This window comes from Procambarus clarkii, chromosome 38 (genome assembly GCF_040958095.1).
Source record: "Procambarus clarkii isolate CNS0578487 chromosome 38, FALCON_Pclarkii_2.0, whole genome shotgun sequence".
NCBI classification, from domain to species: domain Eukaryota; kingdom Metazoa; phylum Arthropoda; class Malacostraca; order Decapoda; family Cambaridae; genus Procambarus; species Procambarus clarkii.
In genome coordinates this window covers 19,758,136-19,773,039 of record NC_091187.1, presented here as the reverse complement: position 1 = coordinate 19,773,039, position 14,904 = coordinate 19,758,136, and the positions used below count along the sequence as shown (strand labels likewise).

Sequence of the window (14,904 nt, the reverse complement as noted above, 5' to 3'; positions counted from 1 at the left end):
TACAACATGCTGACCTACAACATGCTGACCTACAACATACTGACCTACAACATGCTGACCTACAACATGCTGACCTACAACATGCTGACCTACAACAAGCTGACCTACAACATGCTGACCTACAACATGCTGACCTACAACATGCTGACCTACAACATGCTGACCTACAACATGCTGACCTACAACAAACTGTTAGAATTATCAAAACGGGAGCCTTGAGGTCACCTGAGTTGACCTCAGGTGTCGCGATGTTATAACAGAGTGAGGGAACTGGGTGCTGGTAACAGGATGCAGAACACGACAAGCCAGTAGATTTGTCTACTGGTAGATAGGTGGTTTCCTTTTCTACCAGTAGAAAAGAAAACCTTTCAAGTATATGAATAGATCCTTGGGTTAATATCACAAAGAACATGTTTAATTAATCCCTATTTCAAGCGGATATCAGTAGCGGAATGTGGTAGATTGGCCAGTACAAGGATTGTGTTTAGAAATCGTCCTAACGAATCATTCAGGGCGATATATTTCACGTATATAACACCAATCTTTAACTATGCTGCACCTGTGCGGATTGGAAAAATCTAATTTTTATGCTGCCACACTAGTCGAAGAATTAATGTGAATGAGTTACGTGTGCCTCACTCATTAATGTGTGAATGAGTTGAATTCGAAAGAGCAAATGAACTGAACTTCAGTAGAAGTTAAAATAACCATGAGAGACATGATTTCCACATACAAAATTCCCGTGGGAAAGGACTTCTCACAGTGTCTCAAGCTTGGAAGCTGGGGACACAGATGAGGCAGGACCAGAGGACACGGGTGGATGCTGGAGACACAGATGAGGCAGGACCAGAGGACACGGGTGATGCTAAATATCTATGTATTTACGTATGTAGGTTAGCTTAGCATTTTAAAAGCACCGAATCACCTTCTGTGGTTGATTGTTCAATAAATCCCTGAACTATATGTTTAACAGATCTCTAACCATGGCCATGGAGGACAGAAGAAAATGTATATATGCTGGTTAGCATTGTAAATGTGTGGCCACGTCTGTGGTAGAAACACACACACACACACACACACACACACACACACACACACACACACACACACACACACACACACACACACACACACACACACACACACACACATGAGCTACGAGGAGAGACTACGGGAATTAAACCTCACTTCGCTGGAAGACAGAAGAGTTAGGGGGGACATGATCACCACATTCAAGATTCTGAAGGGGATTGATAGGGTAGATAAAGACAGTCTATTTAACACAAGGGGCACACGTACTAGGGGACACAGGTGGAAACTGAGTGCCCAAATGAGCCACAGAGATATTAGAAAGAACTTTTTTAGTGTCAGAGTGGTTGACAAATGGAATGCATTAGGAAGTGATGTGGTGGAGGCTGACTCCATACACAGTTTCAAGTGTAGATATGACAGAGCCCGATAGGCTCAGGAATCTGTACACCTGTTGATTGACGGTTGAGAGGCGGGACCAAAGAGCCAGAGCTCAACCCCCGCAAACACAACTAGGTGAGTACAACTAGGTGAGTACACACACACACACACATACACACACACACACACACACACACATACACACACACACACACACACACACACACACACACACACACACACACACACACACACACACACACACACACACACACACACACACACACACACACCCACACAACCAAACAAAAGTACTAGCACTGTTACGGGGCGTGTTAGGAATAATGTGAGAATTATTACGCCAACCCCCACCCCGCTGCGCCACCATGTTAATACCAGAGCCTGAATTTAGATCGGTCATTCATTTGAAATTCGCCAGGAGGGAAAAAGAAAAACTGAAAGGATTAATTTATCTCTCGCATGCACCTACTTGCCCAAACGCTTCCGTTCCCATTCTCTGAATATTTATCTATATTGAAATATGTATCTCCAGGCAGATCGACGCCACAAATACACATTTATTGATTTGTAAAATGTCGATGTTGTCCGATTGGCTTCAATATTGTCCAGCATAGCGCCAGTATTGACCAGTTGGCGCCCATGTCACCTCACCCCCCTAGCCTCATCGCCCCTACATAGTCACTACATTCTCGATGATCAACAGATCTAAGTATTATATATGTACTTGAACCCATTTTTATGTGTAAATACACATTCAAGCCATCCATTTTATCTTACTGGAGGACCGCATTCCATTATATATTATTAATTAAAGAGGCTGTTAATAATGGTTATCTTGAGGTTATCTTGAGATGATTTCGGGGCTTTTTAGTGTCCCCGCGGCCCGGTCCTCGACCAGGCCTCCACCCCCAGGAAGCAGCCCGTGACAGCTGACTAACACCCAGGTACCTATTTACTGCTAGGTAACAGGGGCATAGGGTGAAAGAAACTCTGCCCATTGTTTCTCGCCGGGGCCTGGGATCGAACCCAGGACCACAGGATCACAAGTCCAGCGTGCTGTCCGCTCGGCCGACCGGCTCCCTCCGGTATATTTGATATTAAAATTATGAGTACTATATAGGATATAGTACCAGGCGCTATAGCTCAGTATAGGAGCGAGGAGCATGTGGGTAAATGTGGTGGCTGAACATGAGTGGGAATCATGAGGTTGAATGAGGCGTGGATGGTGGATCAGCCAGGCTGTCTGGATCTGGACGGTGAATCAACCAGACTGTCTGGATCTGGACGGTGGATCAACCAGGCTGTCTGGATCTGGACGGTGAATCAACCAGACTGTCTGGATCTGGACGGTGGATCAACCAGGCTGTCTGGATCTGGACGGTGGATCAACCAGACTGTCTGGATCTGGACGGTGGATCAACCAGGCTGTCTGGATCTGGACGGTGGATCAACCAGACTATCTGGATCTGGACGGTGAATCAACCAGACTGTCTGGATCTGGACGGTGGATCAACCAGGCTGTCTGGATCTGGACGGTGGATCAACCAGGCTGTCTGGATCCTGACGGTGGATCAACCAGGCTGTCTGGATCTCTCACACGCTAAACACTAAAGTCTTCACCACTAAACATGACGCCTTCAGTAAATAATTTTACAATAATAATTTTTGTTTAAATATCAAATGCTTTGTCGTTTTTGTCATAATACAAAGTAACCTTTGCTATTTTTTTATTCTATTTTTATACATTCAGAATGTATAGAAGTTAGACATTTATGACTCAATGACCGAATTACTGATAACTGGGTCACCACATTTTGAGGTTTAGAAATGAATCCACTTCCATTAAATCCATTTAACAAGAACACAATATAAAAAAAAATGTTGGTGGCAAAACATAGACAATGAACACACACACTGCTAATACTCCAGTGGATCCTTCCACCTGCCCACTGGGGCAAACTTTCATCATTCCCACTGGGTACAGATCATTCCCACTGGGTACAGATCATTCCCACTGGGTACAGATCATTCCCACTGGGTACAGATCATTCCCACTGGGTACAGATCATTCCCACTGGGTACTGATCATTCCCCACTGGGTACAGATCATTCCCACTGGGTACAGATCATTCCCACTGGGTACAGATCATTCCCACTGGGTACAGATCATTCCCACTGGGTACAGATCATTCCCACTGGGTACAGATCATTCCCACTGGGTACAGATCATTCCCACTGGGCACTCCAGTAGTGTCGTACCTCCTGCATGTTGCTGTTGTTGTTGTTCCTGAATAATAAAGGTGTATTGTGAAGGGCTGGACGCGGTTGCCAGCGCTCGCCTGCCATACACAACGTCATTGTAATTGTAGTAAACAGTGTTAGCGCTGCCTTTATATTGAAGGGTAAATCGCAGGGGTTATTTTTATGGCCTCTGCCCATGCACGGTTGTGGCTAGTGTTGAGTGTTGTGGTATGAGGATGTTGTACTATGCTGGGGCAACATACTCATACATAACGCTACATACATCACCATAAAGGTTGTAAACAACGGTGGGAAGATATCTTTGTCCAAGTTGCTGAAGGATAACAGGACGTTTGCCAGCATGGCATATGCTGCCTTTGTTATCCTGCTGATGGGTGCCTCTGGTGATGGATCTTGAGTTATGTTCACTCATAAGTCTTTATATTTTTCAGAAGTTGGAAGCCGCCTTCCCCTCTTCTAGTACTGTATCTGAGGTCTGCTTGCTCTAACTCATATTCTCATAACCTTGCATTTGTCAGGGCTAATGTCTAGTAGCCATTTTCAGACCATGCCTGGAGATTGTTTAGTTCATCTTGTAATGAGTGCTCCTCAGTCCTGATTCGCCTCGTTACCTTAGCATCATCAGCAAACATAGATAAATGTGTGTGTGTCGGTGTGTACTTACCTAGTCGTGCTTGCGGGGGTTGAGCTCTGGCTCTTTGGTCCCGCCTCTCAACTGTTAATCAACAGGTGTACAGATTCCTGAGCCTACTGGGCTCTATCATATCTACACTTGAAACTGTGTATGGAGTCAGCCTCCTCCACATCACTGCCTAATGCATTCCATTTGTTAAAAAATGGAATTCACTAGGCATTCAGACACTAAATATTTTCTTTGTTATGTCTCAGTGACTCGTTTATGTTCTCAGTTACCACCTGCGTTCCCTTGTGCGTGTGCCAGCTGTGTTAAATCAACTGTATTTACACTATCAATTTCTCTAAGAATCTTGTATGTGGTGATCATATCCCCTAACTCTTCTGTCTTCCAGCGACGTGAGGTTCAGTTCTCGTAGAATCTCTTCGTAGCTCATACCCCTCAGCTCGGGTACAAGTCTAGTGACATACCTTTGAACCTTGTACAGTTTAGTCTTGTGCTTGACCTGATACGGACTCCATGCTGGGGCTGCATACTACACGTCTCAATTAATGAATAACTGTTATGAAGTTAATTATACACTTAGCTGTATGTGAACGATGTGTAATGTTAACTGTATGACAGAAAGAATGACTACCGTGAACTGTATCGGTAGCTACAGTGCCGACTGTGTGATATAAACTACTCCCTGTTAAACTTTTTTTTTACCATTTGAATTGCATGCACCTTTTTTCCCAATGTTTTTCGTATTTTCCCAAATAAACACAGCACGGGTTCATGTCTCTTCTGGTATTGGCAATTAGCGGATTGGGTTCCCCGCTAATGCCAGTTAAAATCAGTAGTGATTTTCAGATATGGTCTGGCCAGGTAAGTATCTTGGCTTTAGATCTAATACCATAAATGGACTGTCATGGGAGTAAATATTTGTGGAGTTCAGTAGAACGTCCGACGGCCGGTGTTGCGTTCATTTCAGGTCCAATACATCGGTGGGGATGCATATGTATATGTCTGAGCCAGCGGTTATTACGCTCCTCTGATTAAATGGTGCAATTGTGGGTGAGGGAGTTGAGATCTTCTGCTGGGATACGCTTGTCGGTGTGGTTGGCTGCCCTGCAGAGGACGGCAACTACGTGGTTGTGGTTGTCATGGTTGGCTGCCCTGCAGAGGACGGCAACTATGTGATTGTGGTTGTCATGGTTGGTTGCCCTGCAGAGGACGGCAACTACGTGGTTGTGGTTGTCATGGTTGGTTGCCCTGCAGACGGTGGAGCGAGTGGTTGTGGTTGTCATGGTTGGTGCTCCTCCTCCAAACATGGTTGTTATTCAGCCACATAATGGTAAACATAACAGCAAGAGACCACATGATCAGGTTTGGGAAACAGTGGTATACTGGTATAATGGTATACTGGTATACTGGTATAGTGTAAAACCCTGATTGTATATCAGACGATACCTCAGGAATCGTAGAGGATTCGGTTCAATCAAAGGTTGCATTACGTAGCATATCGTGGCCTAGTGGCTTAAGACGTGTGTTTGGGCGAGTACCCAGTGTGCAGGTTCGAATCCTCCTTACGGATCTACTGATTTATCATCATTATATTTATTATTATTATAATTACACAATTATTATTGCACAATGAAATCGCATTAACGTCATGTATCAATGATAAAGTCAGTAGGCGCCGTGTGAAGGGTTCGAACCCATTTACATGGTGATGCCAAGCCCACGTCCTGAACCACTACACCACGACATGTTCACAGTGAGGCTGCCAAGCCGCCTCATGCCTCCTGGAGATTTTATTATTATTTATATAGTAATCATATTTATTAATTATTTACAGTTTTAATAATAAAGCCATAACTACTGTACCATTGTTAAGAGAGGACAATTAGATGTGTGTGTCAGTATAACCGGCGCTACTTGGTCCGGGTAGAGCGTTATGCTAAAAGTATAATAATATATGTGCTGAGTGGAGCTAATATCATTTTGGAGCCCAAAAAATGGTGGTAAAATTTGTAATAAGTCCAGAGAACACCTCTGGATAGCGGGATTTAGGGCCTAATTTGCATATTGATGAGTAAATGATAGCTAATTGAAATCTATGATTCAAAAATGTGCGTTGTGCATATATTAACTGTAGGAGCGTCGGGCTCACTGTAGGAGCGTCGGGCTCACTGTAGGAGCGTCGGGCTCACTGTAGGAGCGTCGGGCTCACTGTAGGAGCGTCGGGCTCACTGTAGCAGCGTCGGGCTCACTGTAGGAGCGTCGGGCTCACTGTAGGAGCGTCGGGCTCACTGTAGGAGCGTCGGGCTCACTGTAGGAGCGTCGGGCTCACTGTAGGAGCGTCGGGCTCACTACCACGCTTCAAACACAACTTAATTTTTGCTTTTGTTTTTGGCTTGCTAAAGTTTTTAATTAGATTTTTGGTCCGGCTGTTTATGGGGATTCTTGTCCAGCAGTTTATGGAAGGAGCGACTAATAGTAGACCTTTGTCTACTGTTATATATGTACTCACATATAATATGTAGATCGCGTTAATTAGTTGATTAAGCCCGATGTTGTCTTATTTCTGTTGTAACAATATTGTAGGGTTGTAAATCCTTTTGTTGTTGGTGTATTGGTTGTAAACATCTATTTTGCCACTCAGTCAATACCTTAAGAATTTTATGGATCTCAATCGAGTTTTCCATCTCTTTTTCCAGCGACGTCAGGTCTAGTTTCTTTTGTCTTTCTTCATAACTCATGCCTCACATTTTCGGGAGAGTCTCATTGCAAACCTCTGACACGGTGTGTGTCGCGGTGTCGTCGGGTGGGTATGACTGATGCCCACAGTAGGAGAGCAACAGGTAAAGGATCTGGCAATAATGATGTCTGACAACCAAATGTTTGTCGTTGTTGTTGTTGGTTGAGGGTCGACGAGAATAGAGGGATCGTAGGCGTCCCCGGGTGCCCGATACCAAGAAATAGCGAAGAGGGATGGGATCCCCTAGCTCTTCCAGGTCACGGACTTGTTTACCATTACCGTTCACAAGTGGGACCTGTGTTTACATACACACAAGGTATAATACTCTGCCTCAGACTTAATGTTTATCTGTAGCTTCCACATTTTGGCTCCTATCCTTGTTTAAGGCTCGGGCTCTTGCACACACTGTGAAGGATAGTGATGACCAGACCACACACTAAAAGGTGAAGGGACGACGATGTTTCGGTCCGTCCTGAACCATTCGCCAGGACGGACCGAATCGACTTGAGAATGGTCCAGGACGGACCGAAACGTCGTCATCCCTTCACCTTCTAGTGTGTGGTCAGGTCAACATACTTCAGCCACGTTATTGTGACTCATCGCCTGCCTGTGAAGGATAGTCTTACGGTTGCCGCTTCTATTCTTTAACACCTATCCTATGAACTACTTTTATTATACCATCATATTATTTAAATGCAGTACATCCATATTAATTCTGTAAATATAATTAACATTGCGGTATTTTCCTTATTGTGACGCTGTCAGTCCCTTCCTGTTGCCTCGACAAGTTGCCTCTGCTTCCAGGCTGTATTTTAGTGTAAGTATCTCTCATTTGTGAGACTGTCGCCTTTCAATCTTTATTTCCCACTCAATATTTCACACTCTGTGTCGTTCACTGGAGGAAACTGCTTCACACAGACTGATTTGCATATATTTTTCTTGTTATCCTTTTCCTGTTCCCTGCATCGCACTAGGCGGCCCTTGCTGTATGTTATCGGTGCCCCTGGCCTACTGTATGTTATCGGTGCCCCTGGCCTGCTGTATGTTATCGGTGCCCCTGGCCTGCTGTATGTTATCGGTGCCCCTGGCCTGCTGTATGTTATCGGTGCCCCTGGTCTGCTGTATGTTATCGGTGCCCCTGGCCTGCTGTATGTTATCGGTGCCCCTGGCCTGCTGTATGTTATCGGTGCCCCTGGCCTACTGTATGTTATCGGTGCCCCTGGCCTGCTGTATGTTATCGGTGCCCCTGGCCTACTGTATGTTATCGGTGCCCCTGGCCTACTGTATGTTATCGGTGCCCCTGGCCTGCTGTATGTTATCGGTGCCCCTGGCCTACTGTATGTTATCGGTGCCCCTGGTCTGCTGTATGTTATCGGTGCCCCTGGCCTGCTGTATGTTATCGGTGCCCCTGGCCTACTGTATGTTATCGGTGCCCCTGGCCTACTGTATGTTATCGGTGCCCCTGGCCTGCTGTATGTTATCGGTGCCCCTGGCCTACTGTATGTTATCGGTGCCCCTGGCCTACTGTATGTTATCGTACTGCGTCGCGTTAGGTCGTGTTGGACAGTTTTGCGTCGCGTTAGGTCGTGTTGGACAGTTTTGCGTCGCGTTGGGTCGTGTTGGACAGTTTTGTGTCGCGTTGGGTCGTGTTGGACAGTTTTGTGTCGCGTTAGGTCGTGTTGGACAGTTTTGTGTCGCGTTGGGTCGTGTTGGACAGTTTTGTGTCGCGTTGGGTCGTGTTGGACAGTTTTGTGTCGCGTTAGGTCGTGTTGGACAGTTTTGTGTCGCGTTGGGTCGTGTTGGACAGTTTTGTGTCGCGTTGGGTCGTGTTGGACAGTTTTGTGTCGCGTTGGGTCGTGTTGGACAGTTTTGTGTCGCGTTAGGTCGTGTTGGACAGTTTTGTGTCGCGTTGGGTCGTGTTGGACAGTTTTGTGTCGCGTTGGGTCGTGTTGGACAGTTTTGTGTCTTCACAATAGTTTCCCTTGACAATAGTAATGACGATATCATCCTTGAGCCATTATATATAACCCATTGGTCGTCTTGTTACTCCGAGTAAGAACGCGTCAATTACCCACAAGGCGAATTGACAGTTACGTCCCGCCGCCCATAATTGGCGATGAGCCTGATGGCCTCCAATATGCGCTTGTACCTTAATGGGAAGCCCTTGTTAGCGGTCTGAGCGGCGAATGAGGTCGTTAATGATTTAACTAACGCCGTAAGGAAGATGATCTATGGTTGTTAACCCTTGTATGTTATAGTTAAGTCTCAGGGGAGGTTATGGTTGTGGTTTGGGAGCAGTGAAGCCCGTGTGCTACCTCTAACTGCCCTATTGGCCATCGTGGGGTGGTTGGTAACTACCGTATTGTTAATATGGGATCGAAAAAGGCCTAACGAGAAAACTGTAGATTGTGAGACTGGTTAATTGATGGACCATGAGCAACTGTATGTGGCTGGATGCGAACCCTGAGAGTAACTGTACCTGGTGGGATGCGAATCCTGAGAGTAACTGTACCTGGTGGGATGCGAACCCTGAGAGTAACTGTACCTGGTGGGATGCGAACCCTTAGAGTAACTGTACCTGGTGGGATGCGAACCCTGAGAGTAACTGTACCTGGTGGGATGCGAACCCTGAGAGTAACTGTACCTGGTGGGGTTCTTCTCTTAAATTAAACATTAATAGGAAAGCAAAGGAGCTGTATTGTATTTAGATACTATATCTGTAGGACATGATTATCTCTCTAAAGGCTGGAGGCCAGAAGCTAGAGACCAGCCTCACGGAACTTTGCATTGTGATTGGTGATTGTATGGAGAGGTTCATAGAGAGGTTGGGGGTCGACCCCCATGCCCCCTCTTAAAGAGAATTGGCTCCAATTGCGACAACATAGATTTCTTTGATGCCTGAAGTGTGGGTTTGGTTGTCCATCGAGTGTTATGAAACAGATCCTTCAGTTGTTATCGACGTCGAATCAACGTTCTCGACGTTGATTGAGTATAGTTTACCCTCGGGAGAGAAAATGAGATGGAGGTAGAGCGGGAGGGAGGGAGGGAGGGAGGGAGAATGGGAAGAGAAAGAGTGGGAGGGAGAGAATGGTGATGAAGAGAAGGAGAAGGGAAAAGAACGAGGGAGAATTAATGGAAGGGAGTATTGAAGGAAGTTTGGGAGAATAGAATAGAATGTGAATAAATTGGAGGGAAAGAGAATGGAAGGGAGGGAGGGAGAGAGAATGCAAGAAAGGGAGGAAGGAAGAACGAAGAAAGGGTGGGAGGGAGAATGGGATGGGAGAGAGGGAGAGAGAGATAACTAGTGTGTGCTGAGCGGTGTATCAGTGTATATACACTGAGAGTCACCATTAGCCCTGGAGTATTCTTGCTGATGCTCAGTAAGCTGTTGTGCTGATCTTAAAACTCTCTACAGCTTGATAACTATCAACCAATCTTAAAAAATCCTGGAACCCGAAGCTCGACCGAACAAAGATAATCGCCCAATCACTCAATTTAACATTCCCCATTTTAGAAACCCCCATCTGACGAACCTAACATTACAGGAATCTGAAAAAACCCCCAGAATGGATGACATTGTAACGGTTAAATTACACTCCAGCGTCAGTAAGAAAGTCATTTCGTCTTTATTTAAAATCTAGGGAGCTGGATTTTTTTTTATTAACATATTAGGTACATCTGCATTAGTGCAGCTACCCTAGACTATATGAAGTGGAGTACAGTGTGTCAAAAAAGGTAACTGGGTGATGCTAAGAAATCCCCATCACACAGGATGGTTAGTCATACAGAGGCATGTGATAAGCGGTCTGCACTGGCAGACTCTGGATGCATTTTGAGGATATCAACAACACAAGATTGAATAAGGCAGCAGTGGTAATACAAGTCCCCATCTCGCAGGATGGTTAGTCATACAGAGCCATGTGTTTAATAGCCTGCAATGGCAAATTTTGGGTATACTGTGAGGATATCTTCAAGAATACGAGAGTGAATAATGTAATTACAAAGCTCCAGGTACCTCATGCCAACTGGTCTGAAAGGTCTAATAACTGGGCATTCAGTGATGTAGTGCGGGAGATCATGCCGTAGTTCCTGCTCACAGAGTTTGCAACTGGAGTGCTCAGGATTGGGAGACCCGTCACCTGCAGCCACCTGCCACAGGTAACGGTAACCCAACCTGATCCTTGCAACCACTGTGTCGCACAGTCTAGTGGACGTTTTGTGCTGTCCATAGATGTAGCTTTCAGATCTGAACAAATCATAGCTTTTTATACTAGTACTTTCAGGTCGTTGGGAGTCAGTAAGTTCTTTCCTATCAGATCTGAATGTTTGGACCAATACAGTTTTGACAGCAGAGATGGGGATACCCAGATCTAATTCAACTTCAGACTTGTTACACGCTAATTTGGCGGAGTGCGTGAGGAGAGTAAATCTACGGTAGTGACGACCCATGTTTCAGTATCAGCGACGGGCTGTGTAAAAACACTCTGATGTTTGTAATACTATGTTTATGCTCTCAAGACAGTGCTGTGAGCAGCGTGGGACCTCCTGCTCCCAACCACGTGCTCATTCCACCCTTGCTCCCCCTCCTGGTTCTATTTCACCGTGAAGCTAAACTGCTTTCAACACCATTTCGTCTTAAAGTTGTCAAGTTTGTCGTTAAGTGATACTGGATGGTTATGGGGCGAGGAAGGGTGTTGGTCTTGTGGGTGTGGAAGTGGTGTTGTGTGGCGGTGTGTGGTAACTGTGGCGGCCCCACGCGGTCTGGGGCAGCGCCAGCGAGGTTAGTGTTCCCCGCGCGGGCTGGCTGAGAGGAGGTCGGTGTGCTCGCTCTCGCCACAGTTCCCTCCTCACACGGGGACAGTCTATCCTTACTTCTCGTGTTCCTATGACTTGAAATATTATATAGTGTTCCCATGTCTTAGTGGATTTATATGTAGTTTTTCTTTTTATATATGTTAGTATTTTTCGCATTCAAATTATTTTTTTTTAAATACTTTGTGAATGAGATTTCATCAAACCGTCTCGTTAAAGTTCAACTGAATTATCTGCTCAGGTGATTCAAAATTTTAAACAAGATCTCCAATTCAGTCTAATTGGCTTTGTACAAAAGACCTGCAATCAATTGTTGTGATTTCCGGAAACTGGTTGTGACTGTGAGTTGAACTGTGAACACTGGTTGTGACTGTGAGTTGAACTATGGGTAACGGTGAGTGAACCTCACGTGAGTACGGTGACTTCTTCATCCCTGAGTGACTCTACGCCGGTGAGTGCCGGACACAGTTTTATTGAGACTTTATTTTATTATGGGTTTATTGGTATAAATATTAGCTTTCCATTATAAAAATGGGGAGTGAAAGATGTATTGTTTTGTTATATTTATACTTTATTAGACGGGGGCAAGGGAAGATGTGCAGGTGACACTGTCTGCTGTAGGTGACACTGTCTGCTGTAGGTGACACTGCTGTAGGTGACACTGTCTGCTGTAGGTGACACTGTCTGCTGTAGGTGACACTGTCTGCTGTAGGTGACACTGTCTGCTGTAGGTGACACTGTCTGCTGTAGGTGACAGTGTCTGCTGCAGGTGACACTGTCTGCTGTAGGTGACACTGTCTGCTGCAGGTGACACTGCTGTAGGTGACACTGTCTGCTGTAGGTGACACTGTCTGCTGTAGGTGACACTGTCTGCTGTAGGTGACACTGTCTGCTGCAGGTGACACTGTCTGCTGCAGGTGACACTGTCTACTGTAGGTGACACTGTCTGCTGCAGGTGACACTGTCTGCTATAGGTGACACTGTCTGCTGTAGGTGACACTGTCTGCTGTAGGTGACAGAGACCACAGACAAAAAAGATCTTTAGTTAAAGCTAGACAGGTAATATATTGAATTAAAAATATACATTTAATACACTTTACAAATCATAAAGAAACTGTTGCTTGAACTGTGAGTGGATGAGCTCAGTGTGTCCCAAGTAACAGTGATGTACTCATACTGACTGTTGCATTGAGTGACCGTGTATAGTGACTGTTGTCTACTGTGACCTTATAGTAACTGTTGTCTACTGTGACCTTATAGTGACTGTTGTCTACTGTGACCTTATAGTAACTGTTGTCTACTGTGACCTTATAGTGACTGTTGTCTACTGTGACCTTATAGTAACTGTTGTCTACTGTGACCTTATAGTAACTGTTGTCTACTGTGACCTTATAGTGACTGTTGTCTACTGTGACCTTATAGTGACTGTTGTCTACTGTGACCTTATAGTGACCTGTCTACTGTGACCTTATAGTGACTGTTGTCTACTGTGACCTTATAGTGACTGTTGTCTACTGTGACCTTATAGTGACCTGTCTACTGTGACCTTATAGTGACTGTTGTCTACTGTGACCTTATAGTGACTGTTGTCTACTGTGACCTTATAGTGACCTGTCTACTGTGACCTTATAGTGACTGTTGTCTACTGTGACCTTATAGTGACCTGTCTACTGTGACCTTATAGTGACTGTCTACTGTGACCTTATAGTGACCTGTCTACTGTGACCTTATAGTGACTGTTGTCTACTGTGACCTTATAGTGACTGTCTACTGTGACCTTATAGTGACTTGTCTACTGTGACCTTATAGTGACTGTTGTCTACTGTGACCTTATAGTGACTGTCTACTGTGACCTTATAGTGACTTGTCTACTGTGACCTTATAGTGACTGTTGTTTACAGTGACCTTATAGTAACTTGTCTAGAGTGACCGTATACAGTAACTACCGTCTAAAGGGACGGTGTATACAGGCATACAAATGGTTGTGTAAAGTGACCTGGCATCAGCCTCATCTTGAGAACTCGAATAAATTCACTCCAACAACACTGTATTGTGCAACAGCCAACTCTCTCTCTCTCTCTCTCTCTCTCTCTCTCTCTCTCTCTCTCTCTCTCTCTCTCTCTCTCTCTCTCTCTCTCTCTATGTCTCTCTCTCTCTCTCTCTCTCTCTCTCTCTCTCTCTCTCTCTCTCTCTCTCTCTCTCTCTCTCTCTCTCTCTCTCTCTCTCTCTCTCTCTATGTCTCTCTCTCTCTATGTCTCTCTCTCTCTTTGTCTCTCTCTCTCTCTCTCTCTCTCTCTCTCTCTCTCTCTCTCTCTCTCTCTCTCTCTCTCTCTCTCTCTCTCTCTCTCTCTCTCTCTCTCCTTCCTGAGCTCATCTGAAGGCTGACGTTTGTAATCATTCATTTAAGTCACATAACGTTTGTTTCAAGACGGAACGAACTTTCGTTTGATACTTAGTCCCGTCCAAGTGGTTGGACACCATTCCTTCCCTCCGCCCCATCCCACATCCTTATCCTGACTCCTTCCCAGTGCTATATAGTCGTAATGGCTTGGTGCTTTCCCCCTGATAGTTCCTTTCCCTTGATGAAGTCATGCAGATATGAAGATAAAACTGAAACAGGCAGACTGGCAGAGCTTCCACATGACTGGCTGCTATAAGAACGTGTTCTATACGCAATTTAGTCTAGGAATTAATGACCGCTGATAAGGTGACATTTTATTTTAGAAAGCCGTAACCAGCATGAGGCTGTTGATGGCTGCGTGTCTTGTGCTGCGGTAGCCAACTCCTGATTGTCCACGAGGTTGGACCAGGTGTGGAATTTTGAGGATAATGGCTGTATAAGTAACAATAAATCCAGCAAAATGTGTTCGGTGTATTAGACTTCGGCAGACACATATACTGACACACAACACATATACTGACACATCCCACATATACTGACACAACGCACATATACTGACACACAACACATATACTGACACATCCCACATATACTGACACATCCCACATATACTGACACATC

At 45.2% G+C, this 14,904-nt stretch overlaps 1 long non-coding RNA gene across 2 annotated transcripts in view; it reads left to right on the top strand.

The window, feature by feature from the left end:
• Nucleotides 1–14,904, top strand: part of LOC138349880 (uncharacterized) — a 609,089-nt gene that overhangs the window by 451,014 nt on the left and 143,171 nt on the right. The window contains exon 1 of one of the 2 annotated variants that reach the window (XR_011230848.1): nucleotides 12,005–12,333. The exons of the other annotated variant lie outside the window; for it this stretch is intronic. This is a non-coding gene — a long non-coding RNA (uncharacterized lncRNA). Of the gene's footprint in view, nucleotides 1–12,004; nucleotides 12,334–14,904 lie in introns of those variants that run through there. 2 annotated transcript variants of the gene reach the window in all.